Source organism: Rutilus rutilus (assembly GCF_951802725.1).
Source record: "Rutilus rutilus genome assembly, chromosome: 15".
In the NCBI taxonomy this organism is placed as follows: Eukaryota; Metazoa; Chordata; class Actinopteri; order Cypriniformes; family Leuciscidae; genus Rutilus; species Rutilus rutilus.
Genome location: NC_140220.1, coordinates 13497481 through 13505641, shown reverse-complemented (window position 1 = coordinate 13505641; position 8161 = coordinate 13497481). Strand labels below are relative to the sequence as shown.

At 45.1% G+C, this 8161-nt stretch overlaps 1 long non-coding RNA gene across 2 annotated transcripts; it reads right to left on the bottom strand.

Moving 5' to 3' along the window:
* Positions 1-1429: 1429 nt before the first annotated feature.
* On the bottom strand, positions 1430-2300 carry LOC311305338. 2 transcript variants are annotated; one of them, XR_014629997.1, is made up of 4 exons: positions 2266-2300; positions 2017-2098; positions 1808-1926; positions 1430-1700 (listed from the first exon to the last, which is right to left on the bottom strand). It is a non-coding gene; the product is annotated as an uncharacterized lncRNA (long non-coding RNA). The 2 variants fall into 2 exon arrangements; XR_014629998.1 differs by lacking the exon at positions 2266-2300 and having other exon boundaries at positions 2017-2154.
* Between the last annotated feature and the right edge of the window lie 5861 nt (positions 2301-8161).

The window sequence follows — 8161 nt, the reverse complement described above, 5'->3', positions numbered from 1 at the left end:
CCGACCATTTGGACGTGTAGAGCCGCCTCGTGGAGGGGGCTCTAGATTGTATGATCGTGTTCATCACCCCTTCTGGTAGATCAGCATGTAATTGTTGAGGCTCCACGCATGCAGAGACCAGCGCTCTGGGTGGGGATGCCAAATCGAGCCGCGGGCTTGAGAGAGAAGGTCTCTCCGCACCGGAATCGGCCAAGGGGCTGAGTCTGCCAATTGTATGAGTTCCGGGAACCAAGCTTGGTTCTCCCAGAACGGGGCTATGAGGAGCACTGTGTGGCGCGCTTTCCTGACTCTCTCGATGACCTGAGGCAGCAGAGAGACCGGGGGAAAAGCATATAGCGGGCCGCTGGGCCATGTCTGGGCCAGCGCGTCCTCGCTCTTTGAAAAGAATACTGGGCAGTGTGCGTTGTCTTTTGACGCAAAGAGGTCGACTTTCGCTCTGCCAAAGCGGCGCTACAGCGACTGGACTGTTTGGGGGTGTAGAGACCACTCCCCAGGGGGAACGTTGTCCCTGGACAGTCTGTCGGGGCCCTCGTTCAGATGGCCAGGCACATGCGATGCTCTCAGAGAGCGCAGAGAGTGCTGAGCCCATACGAGGAGGCGTTCCGTCAGGGCGCAGAGGTGACACCGCCCTGGTGGTTCACATAGGCCACTACTGATGTGTTGTCCGTGCGGACTAGAACATGGTGACCATGGAGGAATGGGAGGAAGTGCATGAGCGCTTTCTCGACCGCGAGCATCTCTAGACAGTTTATGTGTAGGAGATTCTCCTGGTCTGACCAGCGGCCATAGACCGGTCTGCCTTCGAAGAGCGCTCCCCAACCTAGGTTGGACGCGTCTGTTGAGACAACTTTCCGGTGTGAAATCACTCCCATACACTGCATGAAAATTGGGATTTCCGACCCCGTAAACGGCCGTAAATCTCCCTAATTTTCGGCAGTTAACGACAATTTACAGCCTGTGAACGTCGTGTTCTTCTGTGCCGAATATTGTCGGAAACGAACCATGACGTATGCAGAGCGCTCGCGCCGGAGGTGTGAATGGCTCTAATTACCATATGAATAGCAGCTCCCGCCAGAGAAAGGCTTGAATTTCCTCACTCACTATTGGTTGAACCCACGTGGTTTAAACAAGAAAAATCACTCGTGATTGGTTGGCAGATCTGTTACTATTGGTCACACTCGCTCATTATAAATTCAAAAAATTATAATATTCATATAAATAATAATATATAAATTATTTTTTTATATTCATAATATGCTATTCTGTGGTATATTCATGTCATTGTTAACCTATGGACTACACTATTACCATCAAGGACAAGAATTTATAAAGGAAAGGAAAATTTGCCAGGGACATGCTGTTTATTCAAAGAAAGAGCTTTATTAGCACAAACAATATACACCTATGGACAAAGCATAGATCATCTGCACACACAACAAATTGGAAGCTCAGTGTCTGTTTTCATCTTCGGAGCTGTAGTAGGTGACTAGCGGCGTTCTCTCTGAATTCGATCCACTTTGAAAACGTCTGTGGTGCGTTGCCCTGTATTTAGGAGTCGCCTCTAATCTCGACTGCAGCGTAGCACAGAGCTCTGTGAGCTCCTGGCTGGTGGTTGAACTTCATCGGACATCAGATCTATGGTGGCGAACTTTCAAATGCCCACGTTATCCTCACCTAGCACACCGTCTCGCTTCTAGCAGCTGTAAAAACAACCAATACAGACAATCAGTACTGTGATGCACTGTGTATGGACACAAAACATCTATTAATGCACGTGAAAAATAGTCACATTGACTAAAAATCTTACCCTCTTTCTTCTCGCTCGACTCCGAGCTGAACTCTTCACAGCTTCAGCCTGCAATGCCAGATCTGGTTGTTTGTACCTGAAGCTCCTGCATACTGTCTCGTAGTATGTCTTACAGGCAGCTGGAAAACAATTAAATGAGAGTGATATGAATAAAAACAACGCAAGTCACAGTAAAATGAAACAAGGAGAAAATAGTAAAAGTTACTTACAATGTCGTCATGAAAATCTGGACTTGCAGACATAGCTCTGAGTAAATGTGAGGTTACGCCCTCGTTATGAGGCGAGGTTACTCTATGGAAACAAAATGTATGATTAAGATCGTAAACTATAACGGATCTATTTTCTTATACAAGAGAATGAAAGCATATTTTTTGAATCTTACCTTTAAAATGTTTGTAAGCTTTTATGAAAGTAAAAAAATAAAAGAATGTAAGATTCTTTTTTTTTTTTTTTTTTACCTTGCTCCAGTTCGTAGCGCCCACAATTTGTCTCAGAGTTGAGAAGATGGTATACTGCTTCCTGTAAATTACAGGATTATTTACAATTATTAAACAAATAATAGCCATCAATCCCATGACCTCTTGCTTTATGATGAAATCATGAAAAACAGAATATTCTTACATTTCACAAAGCCTGACAAAATACAGCTGCAGGTAACTAGCGGCATTCTGTCTGAATTCGGTCCATTTTGCAGACGTCTGTGGTGCGTTGCCCTGTACTTTGGAGTCGACTCTAATCTCGACTGCAGCGTGGCACAGAGCTCTGTGAGCTCCTGGCTGCGACAGGACGGAGGTCGCACAATCCATCCAGACACCCCGCCGACGATGCCGTCTTCCTCATCAGACATCAGGTCTATGGTAGCACACTTCCGAAGGCCCACCTCATCCTCAGCTAGCACACTCTGTCTCGCTTTTAGCAGCTGTTAAAACCAATAAAGACAATCAATACTGCACAATGCACTGCGTATGGACAACACACATCTATTAATGCACCTGAAAAATAGTCACATTGACCAAAAACAAATCTAATCTAATAAATCTTACCGTCTTTCTTCTCGCTCGACTCCGAACTGAATTCACCACAGCTTCCGCCTGCAATGCAAGATCTGGTTGTTTGTACCTGAAGCTCATGCGCACTGTCGTGTAATATGTCTTAAAGGCAGCTGGAAAACAATTAATTGAGAGTGATATTAATAAGAACAACATAAGTCACAGTAAAATTAATAAGACCAACATAAGTCACAGTAAAATTAAACAAAGGAGAAAAAATGCAACTGGGTGAAATTGCAGAAATACACACCGGAAGCAAACTATGCTTTTTGAAATTGGGGTTTTATTCTGACTGCTGTTTAAAATAAGTGACAGCGGTCAATGGAAGCACAATTAAACAGATAAAAGTCTGATTAAGAAAAAAGTTTTCCTTGTTCGAAGAGATTTCACAAGAAAAAAAAATAGATTTCACTAGTTAAAAAAAAAAGAAGAAAAAAAAAGAAATTGTAGAAACAGTTTACAGTAAATTTGAAGATGACAATCAAATGTCACAAAAAGCTTAACCAGTGGATCAATGCCCAAATCCACAGAATACTTAACTCAATTCAAACTGAAATGCAGTGTAATACACTGCAACTGGTCAGATTTAAATTGTTTTCTCCAAACCAAAATATGTTAGGCTACAATTAAATACGATAACACAAACTGGAATACGGCAGTGGCTGAGGTAACTTAGGCCTAAGTTACAAGAGAAAGAAAAGCACTTTAACAAAGCCACAACCCACGTTTAATCATGCCATGCGGAACCAGAAATATGCATTTAACCATAAAGTTATACTGTATAATCACAGAATATAGATTCAACTCATTAACAGATTTATCAAATAAACATGCCATCAGTAATTTCCCCCATAAACCATGAAACGTACATACCCAATCCTTTTACCGTCCGATCACCACGATATTCCCTCGTCACACATGCGCTCCAAATAAATCTATAAACAAAAATTTACACATCAAATGTTCTTTTAACTTCGCTTCACAACTTATTTGTGCATATTAAAGATAGTGGAGTAATATTTACCAAGAAAGAAGAACGTATAACACAGAATCCGATCGATGCACGCACCGTCATGGAGCTCTCCGGAACAGTGTAAAATGGCTGCCGTTCTCTGGTCGCGCGCACGCGTCCAGCACAAGTGAATAGTATCGCGAGAAGAGAGGGATTTCTTAAAGGGGCCACAAACATTTTTAATGCAAAATAGAAACGAGGTACATTTTATGTAAACAACTCTAATCGTAGTTGTAACTCTATATGTACAGTAGGCATAATTCTTGTCATTGCGTATGTGTATGCAGCATGAGTCAAATACAATCTTCTGTTCGTGTTGTATTATGCACAGTGGTTGGGCTCTAAGAGATTGTGATGCTGTTTGCATGGAATGCACATTTTACCTTTGTGGCAAAGCCTGATTGAAATTAATTGTTGAAATAAATGGTTTTGTGTCTTTTTTACATAACAGTGGCTATTGCTAATGACACATAGTAACTAATCTAGCTACTTTCATTAAATATATCAATTTAAGCTAAAATGTAAGAGGGTCATTCTATGAAAATGTCAATTTTTCTGTCCCTAGCCTTTACAGAAATATTACACTTAAAAAACACTTTAGGGTTACAATTTCTTTACATTTTAAAATAAAACAATATGTTATTTGAACAATTACACCCTCTTGAGCCATCAATGTGGCAATATTTGATTTTTATGAATTATATAGAATTTCAAGCACCACAGAAGTGCTCGTCCCCACAGTCATGTACAGAGGGAAAATGCTTTATTTTGAGGTCAATAACAGATTTTTACACCATTTAAAATACAATAATGTATACATAACTATCAAATATATTATGTCAATGATATATATAAAAAAAAATGCAGAATACATATTATAAAATTTATAATGAAAGTAGTGGTCCCCTGGAGTTGTGTCACTGGTGTTACTGTTAAACAAAAATCTCTTATTTTGAAATAAAAATCACACTGCTATAGCTTATGTTTGTATGCAGGCCTACGGAATTTATATTCACAATACTTAATAACTAATATTATTTTATTGCATTTATATTAGTTGTTTGAAGAGTTACAAAAAAGCGGTCGGTCTTAACACAAGTTTCAGCCGGCAAGTCGGTCGGACTAAAAGGGGGAAAAAATAAATAATTGGGTCGGTAGGCTACTAAATTGACAGGGTCGGTCGGGTTACGGCAAACAAGAATATTTTTAAGGATGGCCTTAGACTATTGTAACTCACTTTATTTTGGGCTATCTCAGGCCTCTCTCTCTCGTCTACAGCTAGTTCAAAACGCAGCGGCTAGACTTCTCACCGGGACACGCAAATATAAGTCGATCACCCCTATTTTATTCAAACTCCACCTGTCACATTCAGGATTGATTTTAAAATGTTACTATTTGTGTATAAAGCTCTTAACAAACCGGCCCCCCAATATCTGACCAATCTCCTCTGCCCGTACACTCCATCTCGTACTTTGAGATCCAGTGATCACTGTCTTCTCATCGTGCCCAGATCCAGACTTAAAAAACGAGGCGACTGCACTTTTGCGACTGCAGGCCCAAAACTTTGGAACAGTCTACCCCTCTATATCAGACTAGCTCCCTCAATTTCCATCTTCAAAACATCCTTGAAAACTTTTAATACCCCTTGACAGAACTATTGTTTTTTTTTTTAATTGTCCTGTTTCTGCCCTGCATTTTATCTATTGCCCTGTACAGCACTTTGGTCAGCCTTGGCTGTTTTTAATTTTGCGTTATAAATAAATATTGTATTTTTTTTAGAATTAAGTTAATACCTTTGAGTCACCTGGGATAAAACTCCCCCTGCTACCCTCATTTGCATTTGTAAAGCTCACAGCAGTCTCATTTACATGTTAAAGCATTAGAGGGAGGGGGGTCACGGGGCAAGCAAGTCCCACGTCAATTTCCGACAATTTCCGACAGTTTGCAGTGTTGCCTGTAAATTGCCGTTTGCAGTCGTAAACCTGAACTTCCACGACAATCTACAGCGCCGGTAACTGTCGAAAATCCCACTTTTCATGCAGTGATAGTCACTCCAGTGTGATACCATTCGGCTGCTAGCCAGGGCTGCAGGGCTGAGACACAGACCTGAGTCACTCTGATTAGCGAGCCGCCGGTCGCCCAGGCTCGATGGGATACGTGCGCTCTCAGCCAGCGTTGAAGCGGGCGCATGCGCAGTAAACCCAGCTGAAGCACTGCTGCAGCTGAGGCCATATGCCCCAGGATGCGTTGAAATGCTTTCAGGGGAACCCGATTGCCTTCTTTGAAAGATGCAGCGAGGCGCTGGATGCGGCGCGCGCGCTGCTCCGACAATCTGGCTATTATCGCCACCGAGTCTAGTTCTATTCCGAGAAAGGAAATTGACTGACGGGGCGAGAGCGAGCTCTTGGTCCAATTGACCGCTAGACCCAGGCTTTCCAGATGGCTGAGAAGCGCTGTTCTGTGAGACACAAGTTCTGTCTCTGACTGCGCTATAACGAGCCAGTCGTCCAGATAGTTCAGAATTCGCATTCCCTGACTCCTCAGGGGAGCGAGAGCCGTGTCCATGCATTTCGTGAATGTACGGGGTGCTAAAGACAGGCCGAACGGCAGGACTGTGTATTGATAAGCTTGACCGTCGAAGGCGAATCTCAAGAATGGCCTGTGACGGGGGGTTATCTGGATCTGGAAATACGCGTCTTTCAGATCGAGAGAGATAAACCAGTCTCCTGGGCGGATCTGCGCAAGGATCTGTCTGGTTGTAATCATCTTGAACGGCCGTCTCATGAGAGCCTTGTTCAGATGTCTCAGATCTAAAATAGGTCTTAATGCTCCGTCCTTCTTGGGAACGAGGAAGTAACGGCTGTAAAAGCCTGACTCGCTCAAGGAAGGATGAACCTGTTCTATGGCCCCTTTTCGCAGCAGCTTCGCTATTTCTGCTTGAAGCAGATGCGCTGTTTCCAAACTCACTTTCGTTTCCGTCTGCGCTAGAAAGCGCGGAGGGCGACGAGCAAATTGGAGCGAATAGCCGTGTCTTATGGTGTTGAGCACCCATTCTGACGCGCCCTGAATAGCCTCCCATGCTTTTGCATGCATGGCTAGGGGTTGAATGGTCTCTGGGTTCAGATCGCCGCGTTGCGCGGGATGGGGAACCTGTATCAGAGAGGATGGGGCGGCGCGCGCGTGACTGTGCAGATTTTAGTAGCTCGATCTCGGACGATGGAGCGTGAACTGCTGTCAAATATCCCAGGCGCAAGAGCGGCGTGGGGATTATGGTGTCTGAAAGTGGGTGCGCGTGCTCGTGAGCTGACGCGGGATTTGCACTTATGACACGGCCAGTGTTTGGGAGCTTTATGAGGTTTGCAACCTGTCTGGCAGAGCGGGTAGTGGGCAGGTGTGAGCACAAAGCTGTGGGCACATTTTCTACACTTGATGCTCGAGCGGAATGTTTCCGCTTTAAGAGATAGCGCTCTGGACGCGTTGCCATGGGAACCTTGTCTGTGTGAGGCAGTGAGCACACGGGAGTGGGCACTTTTTCTACACTTAATGTCCCTGCGGCTTGAGCCGTAGCAACTTGAGGTAACTGAGTGACAGAGCGAGCAGCGAGTAGGTGTGAGCACAGAAGTGTGGGCACATTTACTACATTTAGTACTCGAGCGGTGTGAGGCCGCTTTATGAGAGAGCGCTCTGAGCGCGTTACCATAGGGATTGTACTTGTGTGAAGCAGTGAGCACATGGGTGTGGGCACATTTTCTACACTTAAAGCACTTATACTCTTTTTGAGATTTATCTGGGTCGCCGTGAAAACGGCGTTTGTGTGCAGGCGAGCGAGTGCTATTACTGGCTCGTTGGCTGCGGTGTGAGCTGCTGCAGTAGCCTGAACATAGGGGACTGACAGAGCTGTGCGTTTTGATGGCGGTCCGGCCGTAGCGGGACTCAACCATCTTTTCCTCCTTGCGGATGCTAGGAGGACTTCGCGGGCTCGGGCTTCAACGCGATCTTGGGCCGCGGGCCCCGGGGGGGGCGGCGGTCTGTGACGGCTGGTCGAGCGCGACCTAGGACGCCCTGCCCTGGCGTCGCTGCGAAGCGCTGGGAGGCCGGGAAGAGCGCTGATTAGAGCTGCGCACAGGAGGCTGAGTTTGAGGGCGGCCTGTGGCTGGGCTCGATCGGCGGGGCAGGAAGAGGTTCATCGCCTGCGACGCCTTCTGTACTTCAGAGAAACGATCCACAATTCCGCTGACCGCAGGGCCAAAGAGGCCGGTGGGCGAGAGTGGTGCGTTCAGAAATACAGCGCGC